A 23,303-nucleotide genomic window follows, 5' to 3' on the forward strand; every position below is an offset into this window, starting at 1 on the left:
TGCAGTTTGGGGCGCCTGGGTGGCTCAGTCGTTTAAGCGTATGGCTCTTGATTTCAGCTCAGGTCATGATTTCATGGTTCGTGGGATCAAACCCCATGTCAGGCTCTGCACTAACGGTACGGAGCCTGCTTGGGATTCTCTGTCTCCCTCTCTTTTTACCCCTCCCCCACTCACACTATCTCTCTCAAAATAAATAAATAAACACTTAAAAAATGTATGAATGGAGTTTTCGCTTAAGCCTCACAACAGCCTTGTGAGGTGGCGCTGTTACTATGATCTCTGTTTTACATCTGAGGAAACTGAAGCTCAGAGAAGTTAAATCACTTCTCCAAGGAAATGTCATCTCACTGAATCCCAGCCCCAGCGTTTGCTCCTAACCTAATCCAAACTCTGTTTAATTTGTTCTTATGATTATGCAAACATTGTGATATTTGTGGAGAACAGCGTTGAAACATTTAAATTGTTTTCCATCTCTTGTATATCATTAAGTATCCTAGCACATCTCATAATATTTAGTTTTTCCATATTTTTATCCATATGAAGACAGTGTTTTTACTACCGTAATTCAATATGTGCATAAACATTTGTTCCCCCTCCCCCAACCCTGCATATTTACATGTGTTCTTATACTCCTCTGAGCAAAGAACACCAAGAAAAACAGTTTTTAGGTAGGTGATTTTGGGTTCTCAGGGAAAGTCCTGAAAAGTGGAATGCAAGACACAAAGTGTTATGCTTTTTCCTCCTTATCTGGGTCTAAAAAAACACAACTCAACCTTTTTCCTGCTCAGTCTAAGCTGGAGCCTTTTGGGAGCTCTAATCTAGACATCCTTGTGACAGTTCAAACACCCATTCTCCCTCTTTGCAGGAAGTTGCTCACTCCCCAGCACCAAGAAAAGGTTCTGATTGGTTTTAGCCAGTCCATATATCCACAGCCACTGTCCACGTTTGGCCCTAAAGCACATCAGAGCCAGTGAAAAGCAAGATTTCTTCTGTTACTCCTGAGAAGGAGAAGCGGCCTCTCTTCTCCATGGGTGCTACCAGGAGACCCCCCCTTTTATGGAACACTGCAGGGAGGCACAAGGAGGCTCTTGGCAGACTGGTGGTGGGTGGTGGGAAGTTTTCAAATGGCACTGCAGACAGAGGTCAGGGCAGAGAGATAGAGAGCACCCCCTTCCCCATTCTCGCTGATGTTTGAGCCACCGGAAGCCAACTAACAGATTCCTTCTGTTTAAACCAGTTTTCATTCATCCATTTATTTGAACAACATATACTAATCTCTCCCTATGTGTTAGATACACATGTAGGAGCAATAGGAGTTAGGTTTTCCATGACCAGAACCCTAAATATAATCTTAACCCAATCCTTAGTCATAAACTACAACTCTGATCCTTTTCTAGCGAAGAGCTTTTAATGGCAAGAAACAAAGGACGGAGGGGCATTAGTATGAGAGTATGTATGGTGCGCTAAGCGAAATCCCAGGAATATTCTTTTTTACTTTTTAAGTTAATTTATTTATTTTGAGAGGGAGAGAGTGTGCAAGTGGGGAATGGGCAGAGAGAAAGGGAGAAAGAGAGAGAGAATCCCAAGCAGGCTCCACACCAGCAGTGCAGAATCCGATGTAGGGATCGGACCCACAAACTGCAAGATCATGACCTGAGCTGAAGTCGGATGCTTAACTGACTGAACCACTCAGGTGCCCCCCACGAATATTCTTACAAAGATCCTACAGTGCTGGGCCTCAGGAGGTCCAGATGGAGGTAGGTCCCTAAAGATGAGGGATGTAGCCTCTGTCTAATCAGCGGAACTTCATGTCAGGGTCTAAATATCAATCATCTGCACTCACTAACAGAGATCCTGAAATGATTTGTTCTCTGGACGGTGATCCCTTTATAGATTTTTTTTTTGAAAGAGAGAGGGCGCAAGTGAGCAAGGGACAGAAAGAGAGAGAGGGAGAGAAGTGGGGCTCACCTGGGGCTCAAGCTCACCCAAAGCGGGACTCAAACTCATGAACCATGAGATCATGACCTGAGCCGAAGTCAGATGCTTAACCAAGTGAGCCACCCAGGCGCCCCCTTTATAGATCTTTAGTAGCAATCTCCACCGGACATATACTGTAACTCATATATATGATACTGGGCAAAAATAGTAAATCCTTTCAAATGTATAATATTAGAACTCCTTTCAAATTAAAAAATTTTGCTCATGAAAGTGCTCAGTGCCTTTCCCCTTTGGCTAAACTTCCTAAGATTTCATTTGTCCTACCTTGGTGCTCTGAGGCCCCTCCTACACTGCTGACCACAAGGCCAATCTTGAAGGTGGCTTTGTGTCTAAAAAGAAGCCTGTATTTTTAAAAAAATAGGTTTTATTTAGACACAAATTACATGCAATAAAATTCTCCAGTTTCTAGTGTAAAACATGATTGACAAATGTATAGTTGCATAGCCCCCATATATATAGATACACATATATCTATACCTCGATATATGTATTGAGATAGAAAGCATTTCTATCACCCTAAAAGTTCCCTGTACCCTTTGAAGTCAATCCCTTCCCCCTCCTCTCAGCCTCTGGCAACTACTGATCTGCTTTCTGTCATCATAATTGCGAATTTCCAGGATTTCTTATAAACGGAATCATCTAATATGCATTCTCTTGTGTCTGGCTTCCGTCAGCCAGCATAATGATTTTGAGATTCATCCATATTATTGTGTATATATCACAATAGCAGTAGTATGCTGAGTAAATTCCATTCTGTGGATATACGACAGACGGTTAACCCATTTACCAGCTAATTGGCATTTGGGTTCTCTTCAGCTTTTGGCTATGGTGAACAGAGTTGCCATGGACATTCACTTATATGTCCCTCGATAAATATCTCTCGGTAAATATCTCTTGGGCAAACATGTAGGAATGGGATGGCATGGGTGTAATGTAAGTGCATATTTATTTTACAAGGAACTGCCAGACTGTTTTCCAAAGTTGGACCATTTTTCATTCCCACCAGCATTATAGGGGAGTTACAGTTGTCCACATCCTCGTTAACATTGGTGTGGTCAATTTTTCTATTTTATTTTTTTATTTTTAGTCATTCTAGTGGATATGGAGTGGCATTTCATTGTGATTTAAGTTTGGGTTTCTCTGATGACTAATGATGTCAAGATATGAGTATCTCGTTGTGTGCGTTTTGGCTGTTTATGTATCTTCTTTGGTGAAGTGTCTAATCAAATCTTTTTTCCATTAAAATAGTTGGTTGCCTTCCTGCTTTGAGTTGTCAGAACTCTTTATGTATTCTGGCTGAAAGTCCCTTATCTGATACGTGTTTTGCAAATGCTTTCCGCATTTGTGCCTTGCCTTTGCCTTTTTAATGATGTCTCTTTTTTTTTTTTAATTTTTTTTTCAACGTTTATTTATTTTTGGGACAGAGAGAGACAGAGCATGAACGGGGGAAGGGCAAAGAGAGAGGGAGACACAGAATCGGAAACAGGCTCCAGGCTCTGAGCCATCAGCCCAGAGCCCGACGCGGGGCTGGAATTCACAGAACGGGAGATCGTGACCTGGCTGAAATCGGACGCTTAACCGACTGCGCCACCCAGGCGCCCCAATGATGTCTTTTAAAGAGTAGAAGTTTTTCATTTTCTTTTATGGTTTCTGACTTTTGTGTCCTATCTAAGAAACTTTTGCTTAGCTCAGGGTTTCTTAATTCCAGTACAATTGTTATTCTGGGTCAGATAATTCTTTGTAGGGGGAGGCTGTCTGTGTATCGCAGAATATTTAGTAGCTTTCCTGCCCTTTACCCACTAACTTAGTAGCATCACCCCTCCAGTTGTGACAACCAAAAATGTCTTCAGACATTGCCAAATGTTTCGGGGGTGGGGGGAGGGGAGCCTTTCCCAGGTTAAGAAACACTGACCTAAACCAACAAAAAAAATTATTTTCTTCTACATTCTCTTCTAGAAGCTGTATAGCATAAATTCTTACAATTTCTATGACCTATTTTGAGTTGATTCTTGCATTTGATGTGATGGTCGAGATTCATTTTGTTGCATGCAGATACTTAATTGTTTTAGCCCCATTTGTTGAAAAGGCCACCTATCCTTCCCCCATTGAATTATCTTGGCCCCTTTATAAAAAATTGATTGACTACGTTAGCTGTAGGTCTATTTCTGGACTCTCTGTTTATTCCACTGATTTTTATGTCTATCCTTACATCAATACTGCACTGTCTTGATTACTGTAGCTTTATATTAATCTTGAAATCAGGTAGTATAATACTGAAACTTTGTTCTTACTTTACAAAATTGTTTTGGTTGTCTTAAGACCTTCACATTTTTGTAACTTTGGAATCAACTTGTTAATTTCTACAAAAACATCTTGCTGGTGTTTTGATTGAGATTGTATTGAATCTATAGATCAGTCTAAGATCTATACAATACCATACAGGTATTCTCATCTACAAACATACTTTATCTTTGCACAGTTTTATTCACAGTGTTTTGTTGTTTTCAATGTACTGGTTGTGGTGGTTTTAAAAATATGCTTAGGGGTGCCCGGGGGGCTCAGTCAGTTAAGTGTCTGACTCTTGACTTCAGCTCAGGTCATGATCTCACGGTTCATTGGTTTGAGCCCTGCATTGGGCTCTGCATTGACAGTGTGAAGCCTACTTGGGATTCTCTCTTCCTCTCTCTGACCCTCTCCAGTACTCTTGCACACTCTCTTTCAAAATAAATAAATAAGCTTAAAAAAATAAAAAATTAAAATTGAAAATATGTTCAGAAATTATTTGATATACCTCCGTTTCAAAATTGGAGACTAATTCTCCCCTTGAGTAAGGGCTAGATGTGATGGCTTGACTTGTTCAAATGATACAATAAGGCAGAAGTGACAGTGTGGGGCTCTGGAGACTAGGTCATAAAAAAACACTGTGGCGTTCCAATTGGATTGCCCTTTCTCTCTTAGATCATTCACACTGGGAGAAGCCAGCTGGTATGTTGTAAGCAGCCCTATGGAGAGTTCCATGTGATGAGCAACAGAGGTTTCCTGCTAACAGCCACATCAGGCCTTCAGATGACCACAGCTCTGGCCAACATCTGGGTTGCAACCTACGAGAGACACTGAGCCAGAGCCATGCAGGTAAACTGCTTTTGAATTCCTGATCCATGGAAACTGCAGTAGCAAATGTTTCCTGTTTTAAGCTACTAAGTTTGGGATAATTTGTTACACAGCAGTAGATAACTAATACATACATCTTGCATTTATTCTGTTAAATGTATCACTATTTGATTTTTTGATGCAATTTTATTTTTTAGTTTTATGTATTTTTAAGATTTTATTTCTTTATTTTAATTTTTTAAATATTTATTTATTTTTGAGAGACACAGAGAGACGGACAGACAGAGCACAAGCAGGGGAGGGGCAGAGAGAGAAAGACAGAGGATACAAAACAGGCTCTGCACTGACAGCAGGGCTCAAACTCACAAACTGTGAGACATGACCTGAGCCAAAGTTAGGTGCTTAATCAACTGAGCCGCCCAGGAGCCCCTAAGATTTTATTTTTAAGTGTCTCTGTACCCAGTGTGGGGCGTGATTTTGCAACCTCAAGATCAAGAGTCACTCTACCGACTGAACCACCCAGGCACCCCTTGATGCAATTTTAAAAGATGTTTTATTTTAATTTTTTAAGTTTAATTATTTATTTTGAGAGAGATAGAGACAGTGTGAGTTGGGGAGGAGCAGAGAGAGGGAGAGAGAGAATCCCAAGCAGGATGCATGCTGTCAGCACAGTGCCTGACGCAGGGCTCGAACTCAAGAAACTGTGAGATCGTGACCTGAGCTGAAACCAAGAGTTGGACACTTAACCTACTGAGCCACCCAGGCACCCATAAAAGACATTTTAAAACTTTCAGTTTCCAGTGGCTTATTGCTAGTATATAGAAATTTGATTGAATTGAGAACATTGGCTTTGTATCCTGTGACCTTGCTAAACTCAGTGTTAGTAGCTTAGAAGTCTATAATTTTGATGTGTTCATAAACTGATGTGATAATCCTCAATTTCCGGTTGGTGAGCATGCTGCTCTCGCTTTCCAGCAGTACACTTTAAAAAAACCAAGTTCTTACTAATTTCGAGTCTCTGATCTCACCCTCTGACACTGGGAACCTTGAGGACCACCAGCAGCAAAAGTAGGAAATGGACTTTTACATTCACATCTCAATACTAACTCCACAACTCAATTACTATCCAACTTTGCTTCACTTCATTCTGCCTGCTATTAACTCCTTTCCTTTCCTTTCCTTTTTTAGCCACTGGCTTAAACAGGTTCAGATCTCTGGACTTCAACCTACCATAATTCCTTTGCCTCCATTTTCCTACCATGTTTCCCAGGGTTCCTCACTTCAAGTTCCCAAGTGTGACGATCTGGTTTGGCCTGTCTCAACTTTTCCCTCCATGTCATTGGTTGCCTGGCAGCCCTCTAGTCAGGTCCCCCTTCTTCCTTCCAGTTGTTTCTGTCCACCGGGTCAAAATTCCAGGGTGCAAGTGTATCCATTTGGGCGTTAGGACTGGGAACAGAGTGATCCCTTGAAAGGAGTGTGACGTGGTGGGTCCTGTGATGCAATGAAACCTCTCAGACAGACCTCCAACCCTAGGCCCTACCTCCTCCTAAACCTCGAGTGACCTTAACACTGCTTGTCACCCAATCCGTGAAAGAAATGCAAATCCCATTTATAGGATTAAACATTCTTTTTTTAAATGCTTTTTTAAACGTTTATTTCTTTTTGAGAGAAAGAGTGTGTATGTGTGTGGGGGTGGGGAGGGGCAGAGAAAGGGGGACAGAGGATCTGAAGCAGGCTGTGCTCTGTCAGCACAGCACCTGATGTGGGGCTTGAACTCACAAACCGGGAGGTCATGACCCGAGCTGAAGTCAGATGCCCAACTAACTGAGCCACCCAGGGACCTCTGAACATTCTTATGCTTAACATGCATTATCTTCATCCTCTCTCCCAAACCCTCCCACCCCTTTCCTTGCTTATTCACAACCAGAACTAAAAAGGCCCAGAAAAAGCATGCACTCCAATTCGTGAATCTGACAGGTGAGAGAACTGTGGCCCGGAGAGCTAAAGCGAACTTGCCCAAAGTTATATAGAGGCAAAATGAAACCATAGGCCTCCTGATTTTCCCAAGATCCCCTCTCCCCCACTAACCAGTACTTTACTCCTTCAGACATGCCCACCTCCTCCCACTCCCTCTGGGGTCTGATGGGGCAAGAAACTGGTACTACAGTCTAATGGAGGCAGGCAGGGCCAAGAAGCAGGTGGCAGTTAGGACCCAGCTTATGTTGTGGGTTATTAGGTGTCCCACCCTACCCAGGATCAGGCTCTAGATCTTAGTGAGTGAGTGCCTGGGGGTCTAGGTCCAGGTTTGGCTAGGAGATGAGAAGTACAGAGGCAGGGGGCTGGCTGAGTTGGAGCTAGAACCAATAGACCTGTGTTGGTTTCCTGCTGGTCCTATAATTACCACAAACTGGGGAGCTTGAAACAGTAGAAACGCATTCGTTCATGGCTCTGGAGGCCAGAAATCTGAAAGCAAGTCATGAGCAGGGCTCCCCTGCCCCCAGAGACTCTGTTCCTTGCCTTTCCAGCTTCTGGTGGCTGCAGATGTTCCTGGGCTTGTGGCCACATCACTTCAGGCTCTGCCCCCATCTTCACATCTCCTTCTCCTCTCCGTGAATGCAGGTCTTCACCTCTCTGTGTCCCTCTAACTCTTTCTTATAAGGACACTTGTGATGACTTTTAGGGCCCCCTGGACAATTGAGGAGAAGCTCTTCTTCTCAAAATCCTTAGCTTAATCATGTCTTTTGCCATATAAGTAAGGTAACACTCATAAGTTCCAAGGATTTGATGTGGATATCATTTGGGGCACCTTTTTCAGCTCACCACAGACCTCATTATCCTCCTTCCAATGGCCTCTGAGCTGGGGGATGGAGTGGCAGCCTTCCTTATTCCTCCTGGGAGTCGAGGGGAAACTGGAGGTAGCCAAGAGAGAGAATAGTTATGGCCCTCCTACTTATTAGACACTACATTAGCTTGGGCTGCTGTGATAAAATACCACAGACCGGGTAACTTAAACAACAGACATTTATTTTCTCACAGTCCTGGAGGCTGGGAGTCTGAGATTAGGGTGCCAGCGTAGTTGGTCTCTGGTGAGAGCCCTTTTCCTGGCTTGTAGACAGCCGCCTTCTTGCTGTGTCCCCACAAAGCCTTTCTTCCACATGGACATAGGGGGAAGGGAAGGAGAGGGAGAGAGAGAGAGAGTGAGCTCAATCTCTCTGGTGTCTTTTCTTTTTTTTATAAAAATTTTTTTCAACGTTTATTTATTTTGGGGACAGAGAGAGACAGAGCATGAACGGGGGAGGGGCAGAGAGAGAGGGAGACACAGAATCGGAAGCAGGCTCCAGGCTCTGAGCCATCAGCCCAGAGCCTGACACGGGGCTCGAACTCCCGGACCGCGAGATCGTGACCTGGCTGAAGTCGGACGCTTAACCGACTGCGCCACCCAGGCGCCCCTCTCTGGTGTCTTTTCTTATAAGGACACTAATTCTGTCAGATCAGGATAGACCCCTCATGACCTCATTCAACCTTAATGAATTCCTTCAAGGCCCCATCCCTAAATATAGCCATCCAGGGGGTTAAGCTTCAACGTATGAATTTGTAGGAAGGGATACAAACAGTCAGACAAGAATAGACCCTTATGTTTATGTTTTTATTGAATCATCTTAACTGGGAATTAGTATTCTATTGGACAGATGAGGAAACTGAGGCTCACAGATGAAGTAACTTGTCCGAGTCACTCACCCAGCTAATGAGTGTCAAAGCCGAGATTCCAAGCCAAGCCACGCTGATTCCATTGCCCTGGGCTCAACTGGAACTCCACGGTTAAGGCTTCAGCTCTGCCCTGCACTCACAGCATCACTGCCTCTTGTGAATAGTAAGGGAGATGATTCATTTTCAGAAACACCAAATAAAAGCTGTGCTGTCTAGTTAACACTAGGTTTACAACCTACTGGAAATATGTATAACACCCCCCGCCCCTCCACAGTGGAGTCCCAAACCCTTATACACTTCACTTCCTGGTTCTGCTTCCACTCTCCGTTTCCCGGGCTTATTTTCGAGGGCTTTGTAAGGAGCGTGTGCCAAAGAACAAAGGGAGGAGGGACTGAAAGTCTCTGCATCACCTCAGGGAATATACATTTCTTCCAATCAGACTACTTTTTGCCTTATATGGGCATAGACGATGTTGGGGGTGGGGCGCTAGGCTGTAGCCTCTGTAGTACTTAGCCAATGAGGAACCAGGGGAGGGACTTGCATACTCGGAGATAAATCGTCTGCTGTAACTGCCTCAAGTGTGCCTGTTCGTCAGACATCTGCTCTTACAAGAAGGTTGATTAAGGCCTTGCTTTACTGTGCTCCGAGTCTCCACGTCCTTCTTTTGATTGGGGTCCCTCCTTTGATTGGGTCGATGGACTTATTTCTAACACTCTGCTTTTATCTGAAGTACAAACTCAAGAGTTCACAGCTTCCTTAGCTTAGCATCTTCAGCCTTCAAGAAACCAATAAGCTCATAGCTCTCAGGTGTCTTGAGGAAGGTGATCACTGAAGGAGGAAGACAAGGGTCCGTGGGCTGGGCTTCCCTGTGTCTTGGCTTGCTTGAGCCCTGTGGGGGTGGGGTCTAGATGAGAACAACCTGGGGAGGGGCCAGGGAGAAAGCCCTCCTCCCCTGGGAGTGCAGAGACTTTAGTTGAGGTCCAAGCATGACAAAGCACCCACTCCATGGGTGATCTCTGGCAGTCTCTTTCACATTCTGGACCTCGATTTCTTCATCTTCCAAATGGGGGATTCAGTTCATTTATAAGATATGTTCAAGTCCTGAACCTCTGTGACTTCAAATACTGTCATCGGACCAAAGCCGTCCGGTGAACAGAATGCTGTCGCTCATCACTACCATTCAGTGAACATTTACTTCATTGCCATGTGCTTGCCCATGTGTTGGGCAATGCTGAACAATAGAGGGCATGCAGAGGGAGGGGAGACCCAATTCCTGGCCTTGGAGAATATTAGTGCAGGTAGAAAGGCAGATATAAAGGGAGGGGAGGGTAAGAAGGTATATAGTGTGCACAGGGCCCTGGTGCTGAGGAGGTTCCTGAGGGAGAGGGGCTCAGAAGGCAGAGTAGAGCTGCGAGAGACCCCACATTCAGTAAAGCAATGAAGGCATTGTTGTCTCCATTTTACAGTTAAGGAAACTAAAAGCTCCGAGAGAGAAATGGCTGCTAAGCCACACAGCTGGGAAGTGGTCAGGCCTGCCTCCATTTCGGGTCCTTGTCTTTTGGCACAGTTTGCCCTACACTATAGGTGACACCGGGACGGGGACAGAAAGGAATCTGACCCAGACACTGAAGATGCATGTGAAAAGTTCTCAGTCTGGGGAGATGGACAATCAACACGCAGCTCTAGATTTTCAGAAAGCACAGCTTGGCCACCTTGTGGATGTCAGGCCTTGGACCCAGGAGCAGAGGGACTGAATCAAAGTGTTTCCAGGCCCTTGGGGAGCTGTAGCCTGCTGGGGCGATGACACATTCCAGGGTCAGAGCGGTGACAATCCACAAAAAGTCTCAGCCTAGGTCTGCTGAGCGTTTTCAACGCAAAGAAATTTATGGCCTCGGACATTCATTTATTCATCCACTTATTCACCTACTCATTATTCCTTTCATTCGGTCACCGCATGGTACTGAGAGCTACCTATATATCTGTTTGGGGAGCCTGTCCTCCCTCTTTGGACACCAATCCCCAGGCCTGTGCCCCTGGGCTACAGTTTCAAGTCTGCATTTGTGTAACTTGTTGCTCAGTGCCTGGAGGGGGCAGGGCACGGGCCTGGTCTCCTGCCTCTCTGGTTGACCTAGGGGAGATTGAACCAGGCTAGTTGACCTCTCTGAAGCTTCTCTCTGCTGCTCCCAGAGCTCCCTCTCCAAGGCATGAGGACTCTAGGCCAGGTTGCAAGGGAGAGGTATTTGTGAGCACAAGGGCCCCACTCCCTAAATCTGCAGATCAGGTCCAAAGCAGAACTGGAGGGGGCAGATCACAGAGCTCGGCCCTGTTCGCCACTGTACTGATAAAGCAGAGGCAACCACTGCGCCTCCCCCCAAACGGTAGGGGCCCAGCCTTTCAGTTCCCAGCTCTCCCGCTGCCTACAAATCTATCCTGGGTGGTCCCCAGGCTTTGCATTTAGCTGTTTAGATGGGGGATGGGAGGTCCCTCCTCAGAGGCTTGGCCGGTGGGTGTGGTGGGGGAGGGCAGCCGCTCCCGGTCCAGAAAACATTCCCTCTCAGTGCTTTTGATCTCCTGTGAGCCAGGCCCCATTCTTTCTCCCTATCTGCCCCTGGATTGCCCTGCGCCGAGGACAAAGTGGTGGAGGAGTGGAGGCGAGTGCGGTGAGGGTGAATTGAAGAGATGATGCAAAGGATCGTTCTGGAGTTCATTCTCTAACCCTTCTCGACAGTCGGGTATCTCTTGAGTGGCTGGTGAGGGGCACGAACCGACGCGTGCATGTGTGAGATCAGGTGTGGACAAGGGTCTGTGGGACTACACACACGTGCACGCGCATACGTGGGTACCCGTGTGTTTGCGGGACTGTGAGCAAGCACGAGGGTAGCCTGTAGGCACGAGTGCCCGCAGTGGTGGTGCTGCGGCTGGCTTGAGAAGGCGTTGGTCTCCCCACTGACCTCCATCGGCGCCACCTCTCCCCCTCCCTTTGATGCGGACAGGACTGGACAATCTGTCATAAAGGGCCCCTTGGAGACCGGTCCATCTAGGTTGGCTCCTAGATAAGACATTCCGGAGCGCAGACTTGTGTACCCGGATGTCCTTGTACACCGAATTCCACTTAGAGGCCCGAGGCGGAGTCCTCGTCCTCACACGCGGGGTGGGGGTGTGGTCGGGGCACGCGTGAGTACAGGGGAGCCCTGCCCGCGCCTCTCCTGCAAATCCCGGGACTGTACATTTCACCACCTGCTGGACCCCCGCCCGGCCGCCGGCCTCGTCTCTGCGGGCCCCGGGGCAGCCCCTCTCTTTGTCTGGGTCCAGACAGGCCTCCTGTAGCACCCCGACCCCGCCGCCTGCCTCGGGTGCAAGAGACTGCCCCGCCCCCTTTCGGTCCGCGGGGCCCCGGAGGCGCGGGCGGCCGGGCAGGTAGCGGGCAGGCGCCGCCCCGCCCGACGACAGGGCGCAGGGTCACCTGCCTGGGCGCGCCAGCAGACGAGCGCTACGTGCGCTGGCCGCGGGCCGGGCGGGGGCGGGGGGCGCGGGAGCTGCCCGGTCGGGGGCTGACGGAGGCGGCCCTCGCCCCCTTAGTCTGCCCCTTCCCGAGCGCGCCCCGCTCCTGGCTGCCGCCGAGCTTCCCAATCGGGGTTCGGGCGACCCCTCTGCCCCCCCACCCCCGCCAAGCGCAGGGCCCGCCTTCCCCGCCCCGGCCACCTGACCGCCTTGCACCCCAAGGCCCAGTTCGAAGGCTGCTTCTGGGAAGCCGCCTCTGACTCCCGGTTTTAGTCACTGTCCTCGGGGCGCCCTCCAGCTCTGATCACTCGGGTCGAGGCTTGCTTCCCCTCAACATGCAGGGCGGGCCCGCACTGCCCGGCACCGGCCCCACCGCCACACTGCCGTCTGTCCTCGGAGCGGGAGTGAATGGGCGAAGGCAGAGAGGGGCCTGAAGGAAAGCCGGGCGGGGGCCACAGCTGGAGCCGATGTGGGAGCTTCCCTGTCAGTCCCGGCACCACCGACCCTAGGGACGCCTTGGGTGCTTCATTTACGTGAACTCAGCCAGGACCCCCTAGCCTTTGCTCAAGCTGTTCCTTCTGCCTGATACACTCTCTCTTCAGCCACAGGTGCACACTGGGTCCTGGGGATCGCTCCTGGGGAAGCCATGCCTGATCCTTGGGGCCTTGTGGTGATCTGTGCACCTGACTTCCCTGCCAGCTGTTTACGCATAATGTTGCATTTCCCCCTTTTTATGACCCTGCCAGATAGTGAGGTGACAGCCTTGGAGTGACTGACCTGGGGTGTGAGCTCTGTGCTAGAAAGACATCAAACATCAAAGAGACATCAAAAATAAGCTCTTTCTCCCACCTCACACTGTGGCCTTGCTCTCCCAGGCCGTCCTCTGGGGACAACTGTTTCTCTGAACTGCTCCCCACCTCCCCTCAATCCTCCCCCCTCTCAGGCCAGAACAGGGCAGGGCTGGGATTCTTGCTCCAGGGCTAGGTCAGTCTGGGTCCTCTGTGGCTTTGGGCCTCCTTGAGGAATTTCAGGGGTGAATGTGCAGGGTGTGGAGAGGGGTGAGGTGGGAGCTGCAAGAATGTGGGGCTCCCAGAGGGAAGGCCAGCAAAAGGTGGAGAGGGCGGTGCGAGTGGGCTTTCCTGGGAAAAGGCCCTGGGAAGCAAAGGCTACTTTGAATGACAAAGGTTCCCTGGGGAGCAGAGGAAGGCTCGGGAGGGTGGGAATGTGGGAGGAAGAGGCTCAGAAGGGCGGGGAGGAAGCTGCCCAAGGGCTTCCATCCGCAGCGGCCCTTTCAAGTCCTGCTAAACCCGTAACAATGAGAGGAACTGACCTGTGGACACCAGGGGCAAAGGATGATTAACGTAATTCACCGAGGAAATACAAAAACCTTATGAAAATGTCAGAAATCCCAAAGTACAAATGAAAAGGAGATTCCGGCTTTTCTTATCTATAGAATTGGTCAAGATAAAAATAATGAAAACACCAGATGCTGGTACGATGTGGGGGAAGCCAGGGCCTTTTTTTCTGCCGAGGAGGTAAATTGTAGTATTCTGCAGGATAATTTGACAGTACGTATGAAAACTTTTAGAAGAGTAATCCTTTGAGTTAGCAATTCTGCTTCCAGGACGTGCCCTAAAATCAAAGCTGATTTATCCCAGCCTTATTTGTAATTGGGGTAAATTGGAAGTCTTCTAAATTTTCAATGACAGGGACCTGGGTAGATAGACTGTGCAGCATTCGTAGAAGGAAGGCTGTGGGGAAATTAAATATCACACTCTTGAAGAATATTAAAGAGATGAGGAAACCTCAAGATATGCTGGTAAGTGAAAAGGGGAAGTTATAAAACAGCATGACTCCAATTTTATACGATGTGTATATAAATATGCATAATAGCTGCCACGTGTAGTGCTGGGCTGGGTGCTCTACCGTGTGCTAAGGACTTCACTCAGTCTTCCATTCAACCTTCCCAGCAACCTCGCAGAGGGAGATTCTACTAACTGCATGGGAAAAAAAACTGCGAGGAAATTAACCCAGATCGGAAAGCTGGTTTGTGCTTTACCCAACAGAGGTGGGAGGTCAGCAGAGAACTTTAAACAGGTGAGCAACAGGTGAACAAGAATATCATCTAGGTGGTTGAGGAAGATCATGGTGTAGCGGTTTGGATGAGGGACTGGAGAAGCCGAGAGGTAGGGAGACCTGGCCGGAGCCTGTTGCAGGATAAGGTAAATCTGGTTTTGATTCGTGTGAGGGTCGGAGGAAGAAAAGGTGCTCTGGAAAGGGTCTGGAGAGGGTCCAAGAGGCAGAAACCCGGGATGACCCATCTCAAAGAAGCCCAGGGAGGAGAGTGAAAAAGGGAATGTGAGGAATAGTACAAGAGTGCACGCTTCTACGTGGGGCCTTGTGGTGTCTCTGCCTGCACCCAGGTAGAGGATCCCCCAGAACCTCCCTGGGCTCCCTGCCTCCTTGCCTGGGGCTTCCGTGTGTTCTTTGGTAACCCCAAGGCCTCCCCTCCCCCACCTGAGGGGCATCGTCATTCTGCTTGCCCTCGAGCAGTATTTGGAGCTTCAGATGAGAGACCAGAGACAGTGCTTTATAAACCGTCCAATGTATAATCTCTGACTCAGGCTTTTTAAGTCTCAGGCTATTCCGAGGCTAGTTGGTAATGTTTTCTCTTGTCTTTGGTGGCTGCTTGGCTCACCCTTTTCTTCTCCGACCACATCTCTGTTCTGACTTGCTTCATAGCCTGCTGTGAGTCGGCAGCTGGCCCATCCCAAGAGTTGCTGTCAGCCATTCGGCCCTGATTTATTGAGGGTGACTCTGCCCTGGGGCCTGCTCTTTGCCCCACGGCTCCTCCCTTCACTCTCCTGCGTCTTGAAGGTCTTCTTCTCTATCATCTTTTCCCCCAAGAGACCCAAGTTTCTACCATAATTTCAAAGGGGAACAAAAATTCCTCTTCTACCTACTACTTCTCCAGCTCCCTGTCCTTTTGCATTCCTTCCTCACCAAGCTTCTCCAGTAATTATCTACCTTTTTTCATCTCCCTTTTGTCCTTTTTTTTTTTTTTTTTAAATCTTCTTTCTCTCTCTCTTTGTTTTCCCTCTTTGTCTCTTCATTCTTTGCAGTCAGGCCTCTGCTCCCGCCTATCCACTGAAATTCTTGTCATGATCGCTTTTGGGTTAAGTGCTAGCCCCCACAGGATATGTCCAAATCCTAACCCCTGGAACCTTTGAAGGTGAACATATTTGGAGAAAGGGTCTTTGCAGATGTAATTAAGTTAAGAATCTCAAGATGAGATCAGCCTCGATTTAGGGAGGGTGGCAGGTGTGTTTACAAGAGAAAGCCAGGGGGATCTGAGACTGACGCAAAGAGAGGATGATGGCTCTGAGACGCAGAGGCAGGGGCCATAGTAATGCAGCCACAGCCAAGAAACACTGAGGATTCCAGGATCCCCCTGAAGCAAGGAGAGAGGCCCAGAAGAATCCAACCCGCTGATATTTTTATTTCAGACTTCTGGGCCTCTAGAACTGTGAGATGATGCATTTCTATTAATTTAAGCCATAAGTTTGCTATGATTTATTACTGCTGTCCAAGAGACTAGTTCAGTAATAATACCAGCAGCCAACGTTTATGGAGTGCCTACCCTGTGCCTGGCACGGTTCTAAGTTTTACATGCATTATTTCATGTAATGCACGATTTACATGCATTGTTTCATTTAATTCCTACCACCAACCCAATGAAGTGGACATATACAAGCAATGTCAACAAAAGCAGGTTTGGGTTTTTGTTTTGTTTTGTTTTGTTTTTATTGAGGGTTTTTCATGTCTTTGGCATTTGAAAATTGAACCGTCCACCTGAGCGGCATGTTTCATTATTTTTCTCTTTTATGCGTGAGGAGCCTGTAGACCCAAAACTTAGGTAATTGCCCAAGGTTACACAATGAGTATGTAGTGGAGCCAGGATTCCAGCCCTGGTAACTCCTGTGGGTGCCTTTAACTGCTTTGCACTTCCCAGGCTGCTGGTAGAGAGAGATCCCACGAGGCCGATGGGCCGAGTGGCCCAGGGCTGGGTATTGCAATTGCAGGGCTGGAAGTGGCCAAGCGGCCGGTGAGTTTGGGGGAAAGACTGGGGCTAGGAGAGTAAGTCGGGCTGAAGGAGGAGGAGATGGGAGGTCTTGGTGACCTCAGAGAGCATAAGCCCCTGGAGCAACAGAGCAAGAGCCTCGTCTGTGGCCCCCCCCCTGGGGACTCTGGCTTTTAAGATCCCTGAGCCGGCGCAGTTCTGAGACATGATAGGTCTAGTTGTGGCCATGGGAGTAAGTGATCAAACATCAGTGGGGCGGCAGGGGGGACAGGAGGGGTGTGGGCAGGGAGATTGTCAGTCGACTCCACTTGGTCAAGGAACCTGAGAGACAAAGATCATACCATAACTGATTGACTGCTCTGGGAGTTCAAAGCCTTGAGCCAACACCACTCTTTGTTCTTATCATGAAACAAATGGAACCTGAGCTGGTTCTTGAAAAACAGATAGGAGATGACGAATGCAAAAGCCAGCAGGGCTTCTAGGTAACAGGCACAGCAAGAACAAAGACATGGAAGGCCAATGCACAGGGCATCTAGTTTAGAGTTTAAGTTGGCTCTAGTCAAGGGTGCATGAAAGGAGACGATGGGACTGAACTTTGAAAGTGTCCTAATTTGGGTACCCTGCAAAGCAGACACTGAATCCAAGATTTAGGTGCAGGTGCTAGATTTCACAAGGTGTCCTCAGGAAGCGTAGTGAAGGAGTGGAGAAGAGACAGAGAAGGGAGAAAAGTCAATAAAAGATGAGCAAGTTGCCTCTTAGGTAACTGGGGCTCAGTCCCACAGGGGACCCTCGGATAAACTATGTGGAACACACTGCAGAAAGTGTCCCACAGAAGGACAAGGAAGCTGGAATATTTGTCTACCCGATCCAGTCAGTCCTCCGATCCTGCTGCCACAGAAGGCTCTTGGACAGAGACCAGCCACTCTTGTTACCAGTCCACGGTGAGTTAAATACTAAAATTCTGAGTAAGCATTTAGAAACATTTTGCAGCAATTTGACATTGCTTTGACATCCAAGTGCAAAATATGAAAAAAATGGCTCTGAGATGTGTTGTCGATAATTCGAGAAACGTTGCTCTATTCAGTTATTTCTTGAAGAAAGGCATGAGCGAAGGAGACCATTGTGGCACCAGTGGGTCCTCCATAGGGAGGCCCAGGTGGGCAGAATGTCCATCCCACCACTTAGATGGTGGTTTTGTCACTCTGTCAGCCAAAGGAAGCCTTCCTAGGAACCCTACCTTTAGCATAGGCTGCTACAGGTGATATGTCTCTTCTGGCTACCAGAAGGTCAGACAACGAGGATCAGGCGCAAGCAGCTCCAGTGCTCAAGGGCTCTTTGGTTCTGTTCCAGCTGGAAACTTGCAGATTCTGCCCCAGGCCTGTGGGCCTCTAGCACCTAACCCTGTGCTTCTACCCAGTGCCCTGGAAGGAGGGTGATGGCTAACAGGAGCTGTCTTCGGGAAGCCACCCTAAGACCAGACAGTTTATTGCCACCTCCCATCTTGACAATGGATCCTTGAGTTGGAGCCAAGGATGTGGCATGATTCCTACTCTTGCCTCCCCCTTGGCTGGAAACTGTCTGTCTGATCCAGGGTCTTGGGTCAACAGAGCAGATCTAGGCACGAGTATTCCTCAAAGCCAAGATGACTCAGGTTATCAAGTGTGGGCCAAAGAAAAGGCCCAGAAGCTAGTTCAGTCCTTTAAGGGAGTTTAAAGATCCTCCACCCTGGCTATGTTTTCACTTACCTGTTCTGTCGTGCCTGGTGCAGTGAAAATAGCCCTGATACCCTGGGTTGAAGCTCAGTTCTGCTGTTTTGCTGAGTAATTTGGGGCTGTTCACAAAACCTTTCTGTATCTCAATTACCACACTTGGAAAAGGATAGAACACCCACTTCACAGGCTGATTCTGAGGATGAACTGAGATAATGCTATGGAGCACCTAGTATGCGTGGGCCCTTAGAGTATGGGAGTGGATATGAGAATGTATCCTTCCCCTTCCTGGCAGCTGGGGAAACTGATAAGAATTCTGGCTTGGAGTCAGACGGACAGGTTTTTGCTCAAGCTCAGTCATCTCCAGCGTGTACCATGGGTAAGTTTCTTAGCGTCTCTGAGCCATAATGATCTCATCTATAAAGAGCAAAATACCTACTTGCCAGGTCGTCGTGAGGATTAAATGCGACCAAATGTACAGAAGAACGTGGCACCCTGTAGATGCTCACTACATGCTCGTTAATTGAACACCTACTATTATTAGTAATGCTGGAGACTGAGTCCACTAGGTCAGGCACTGGGGATACAATGGTGGGCAAAGACCCACTCTCTTGCCTAGGAATTCATCGAGGGAAACGATATTATAAGGGAAACAGATAAACGTACAGATAATCAAGTCACAACCATGGCACTACAAAGAGAGCTATAGAGTGCTAAGTAAAGATATAACAAGATAATTTGACCAACTTTGGGAAGTCAAGGAGGGCTTCCCTGAGGAAGTGGTACTTGAGCCAAGTCTGCAGCATGAGTGGGAAGAACATTCCAGATGAAGAAAAAACATGTGCAAAGTCCTGTGATGGGGGTATCCTAGGAAGTTAAAGGGACTCAAAAGAAGCCAGTGTGGTAAGAGCCCAGGGGTGGAGGGAGCATGAGGTACAGTGGGGCTGGAGAGGAGAGGGGAAGTCAGACCTCACAGGCCTTGCAGTAGAGGTCGAAAATCCAAGAGAAAGGAGGGATAATAAGAAATACAAGGCTTCTGGGAAAGAGTGAAGGGAGGGCATCAAAACCCAGGAGGAAAAATTGACCTGTGATGAGAAAATCAGCTTCCATGTTGAAATAGAAGAAAAAAGAAAAGGATGGGTATAGAGGTGTGTGTGTGTGGGGGGGTGGGTAGAATATAAGGGATGGGGTTTTCTTTCTCTGTTAAGTAGAAGATAGAATCACCACTGAGAATGAAGGCAGAAGAAGCTGGCTTGAGGACTGTGGTGAAGGTGTGACAAGGCCATTGGAGGGTGGATGATTGCTGGTCAGTGTCCAAGGCCCTTTTGAGGTGAGGGTTCCAGAGTCTTGGGAAAGTCCTCTGCCCCATGGCATGTAGCTCTTAGCAGTGTTTGGCTGCCAGGCACAGCAAGCCACAGGAAGCAAATGGGGAGAGGTTTGCCCAATCAGTCTATCAAAAAAAAAAAAAAAAAAAAACAAACCAAGGGGGGGTTGGCAAGAGAATTCATGGCATTGGCAAGACTACCATTGAAAAGTTGGACCTTCACTCTGAGCTGCAGTAAAGGAAGACATGACCCACACCTGGTAGAATGGCCATCATCCAAAAGACAAGATATAGCAAGTGTTAGTGAGGATGTGGAGAAAAGGGAACATGTATCATTGTTGGTGGGAAATGTAGATTGGTGTAACCACTATGGAAAACAGTATGGATGTTCCTCAAAAAATTAAAAATAGGACTATCACATGACTCAGCAATCCCACTCTGGGTATATAGCCAAAGGAAATGAAAACAGGATCTTAAAAAGGTATGCACACTCCTGTGTTCATTGCAGCATTATTCACAATAGCCAAGATATGGAAACAACCTAAGTGTCCATCTATTGATGAATGGATAAAGATTTGGTATGTATACAATGCAATATTATTCAATAGTGAAAAAGAAGGAAATCCTGCCATTTGTGACAACATGGATGAACTGCGAGGGCATTATGCTAATGAAGCAAGTCAGAGAAAGACAAATACTGACAGTATCACATTGTATATGGGATCTAAAAACAAAACAAAACAAAAACCTGTTAAACTCATAGAAACAGAGAGTAGAGAGGGGTTGCCTGGGGGTGGGGGTGGGGGGAAAGACTTGAGAGAAAGAAGAGGGTTGATGGGCTAGAAGAAGATAGAGGGTCAGTGGCTGGAGAAGCCAGTGTGATGGACAGTTGGAGGCGACTAAGGTGGTACATGTGGTGAAAGAGTGGAGGCTGTAGTCAGTTGGATGTTCAAGTTGTGATTTTTGAGCTGGAGCCATTATGGTTGTTGGCAGGATCCAAGGTGGGGCTGTGGGAGGTGGTGAATGATGAAGTGGGTGAATATATTTGTGGGGTCACATGAACTGTTTTCTTTCTCCAGTTAGCCCAACAGCCTCTTTTTTCTCAACCTTTAGTTTACAACAACCTTGCCCCTTCCCTCTAGACTTCTTCAAGCTTCCTTCATGTTTCAACTCAGAATGTCCCTTCCACAAGGAAGCCTTCCCTAACTCTTACCCCAAGAGGGGACCCTGTGAGAATTAAACATCCTGTGAGGTGGAGAGATGCCACACCTTAATCACCTCAGCTGTGTTCCTGAATGTTCCCTGACTGGGTGGAAACCCCACAGCAGGCACTTGTTATTATTAGTCAGCAGAAATGACAGCTCCCATCCACTGAGTGCTTATCATATGTCAGGCTCTGCGCTGAGCTTTAACACACATTTCCCCCACTCATCCCCATTTCGCAATAATTTTCTGAGTAGGTGGGACCACCACACCCTCTTTTCCAGATGAAGAAGGCTATAAGAGGGCAGGGGACTTTCCCAGGGTGTATAAGCAAATAGTGGTTTGTCTCCTTTTTGTACTTCTAGTCCCAGAGCAAAGGGGAGCCATGGGTGAGCCACAACTCACCCTGCTCAACTTCAGTTATCTGTGTCATACTTGACCCTTTGCAAGGGGTTTGCATGGGCCTCAGCTTCTCCAGAAGTACAGAATCAGATATAGAAGGGCTTTCCATGGTGAACCTAGTTCAGCTGCCCTGTTCATGCTGAAAAACCTGTTATGGACTGAATGTTTGTCCCCCTCAAATTCATATGTTGAAGCCCTAACCTCACAATGTGATGGTATTTGGAGATGGGGTATTTGTGCCGTCATTAGGTTTAGATGAGGTCACAAAGGCAGGGCCTTCATGATGGGGATAGTGCCCTGATAAGAAGAGACACCAGATGGGTCTCTCTCTCTCTCTCTCTCTCCCCCTCCCCATGATCAGGCACCAAGGAAAGGCCATGTGAGAACACAGGAAAAAGGCAACTGTCTGCAAGCCAGGAAGAGTGATCTCACCAGAAACCACATTGGCTGCCATCTTGATCTTGGACTTCCCAGCTTCCAGAACTGTGATAAATAAAGCCACTCAGTCTGTGGTGTTTTGTTTTGGCAGCCGAAGCTGACAGATATAGCCCCTTTTCCATATCCTCTCAAAGTGCTCACCTCTTTCCCCTCATAACGGGGAGCTCACTGCTTCTCTGAGGCAGCCATCCATCTTGGAAGATCTGTGCCTGTTGGCAAGGTCTTCCGTTGTTGGGGAGGAAATCTGCCCACCACGGCTTCCATACAACAATCCCAGCTCTGTCTTCTGGACCCACCCAGAACAAGGCCATTCTCTCTTCCCCACCACCCCTTCAGATATTTGCAGGCAGGGACTGTGACCATCCCACCTACTGTAGGTCCCATGGGGACAGAGGCCATGTCTGTCCTGTTTATTTCTGTGTCCCCAGCACCTTGCACAACACTTGCTCCAGAGGAGGAGCCTTATACATATTTGTTAGTTGAATGAACAAAACTAGTTCTATCCGGGTTAAGTATTTCCAGTTCCTTTAACTGTACCTCCAAGAACCTGGTTTCAAATCTTCAGTCTCTTTCTTCACCATGTCATGCTACTTTTCCAGAAACTGAATTTTTATTCCTGTAGAAGAATGAGGTCTTGGCTCTTACAGCTTGATGAATTGTCAGACATTCCTCCTCTGTCTTCCCTTTTCCTGCGCTCTTCTGTCTTCTCTATCCTTCCAGGTTACACAGACTCCCCACAAGAGGACAGTGAATGTTGTAAAAAGCAAACAAAAGGGAAAGAAAAGCTGACACTTGTTAATGTTCAGTACGAGTCTTTCCTTGCCTAGGATAGGAGAGGCAGGGTGGTGCAGGCATTAGGGAACAGAGCTCTGAACCCAGTAGGACAGAGTGCAAATCTCAGTCTTGCTCGTTGCAGAGCTGTGTGATCTGGGGTAGGTGGCAACCTCTCTGAGCCTCGGACTCCTTATCAGTGAGACACCTACCTTTCGTCCCCACCTCAGGTGGAGAGTAAATGAGATCATCAATACCTGAGACAAATCCCTTAGCAGGTTGCTCAGCACATGGTGCTACAGAACATTGATGCTAATAGAGGATGTGGAGGAAGGCAGTGGGTCCTGCAGTGGAAGGGAGACATCGTCTCTGTTGGAAGGAGCTGGGTTCAAATCCCAGCTGACTTCCTGACTCACTGGGTCACCTTGGACAAGCGGTTTTCCCTCTCTGAGCCCCCATGTTCTCATCTGCAAAAATGGAGATGCAAGGCAGTTGGAAAGACTCAGTGAAAGGGTGGCATGAAAGTCCCCAGCATGGTGACAGATCCCCAAAAGAAGTTTGCTCTCTGCCCTTTCATGTATAGTGTGAGCTCCTGTGTCTCCCTCTCAGTTAGTCATTCAGAAGGAAAGGCTGATTCTCTTGAGTAGACCCACAGCCACATCGCTGTGGAGAAAAAAGTTCAGGTACACAGGGCTGCACAGGGCCAGTCCCCAGGTGTGCTGACACCCCCCCCCCCCCACTTCCAGATGTCTTCTTCATAGTAATATTGTTCTGGACCTGCTGAACTTGCTGTTGAACAGAACTTAGAGTGGTGCCTAACACCTGCACATATAAACACTTGACTATTTATTGAGTGAATAAATGAACAGTACGGAATGAAACCCAGGTTGTTGTTTTTGTTTTTGTTTTTTTTTTGACTGGTGGACCTAAGTCACTATTCATCCTGCATTTATGAATATATTTTAATTACAAAATAATACATTTTCATTCTGGAAAAAATAATTAGAAAATACAGTTGATCAAAAATAAAAAATAAGGGGGTGCCTGGGTGGCTCAG

At 47.6% G+C, this 23,303-nt stretch overlaps 1 long non-coding RNA gene across 1 annotated transcript; it reads left to right on the forward strand.

The window, feature by feature from the left end:
• Positions 1 to 11,819: 11,819 nt before the first annotated feature.
• Positions 11,820 to 21,549, forward strand: LOC123379582. Its single transcript, XR_006584221.1, has 3 exons — positions 11,820 to 17,340; positions 18,404 to 18,487; positions 21,399 to 21,549. It is a non-coding gene; the product is annotated as an uncharacterized LOC123379582 (long non-coding RNA).
• Positions 21,550 to 23,303: the final 1,754 nt, after the last annotated feature.

Source organism: Felis catus, chromosome C1, assembly GCF_018350175.1.
Source record: "Felis catus isolate Fca126 chromosome C1, F.catus_Fca126_mat1.0, whole genome shotgun sequence".
Taxonomy (NCBI): domain Eukaryota; kingdom Metazoa; phylum Chordata; class Mammalia; order Carnivora; family Felidae; genus Felis; species Felis catus.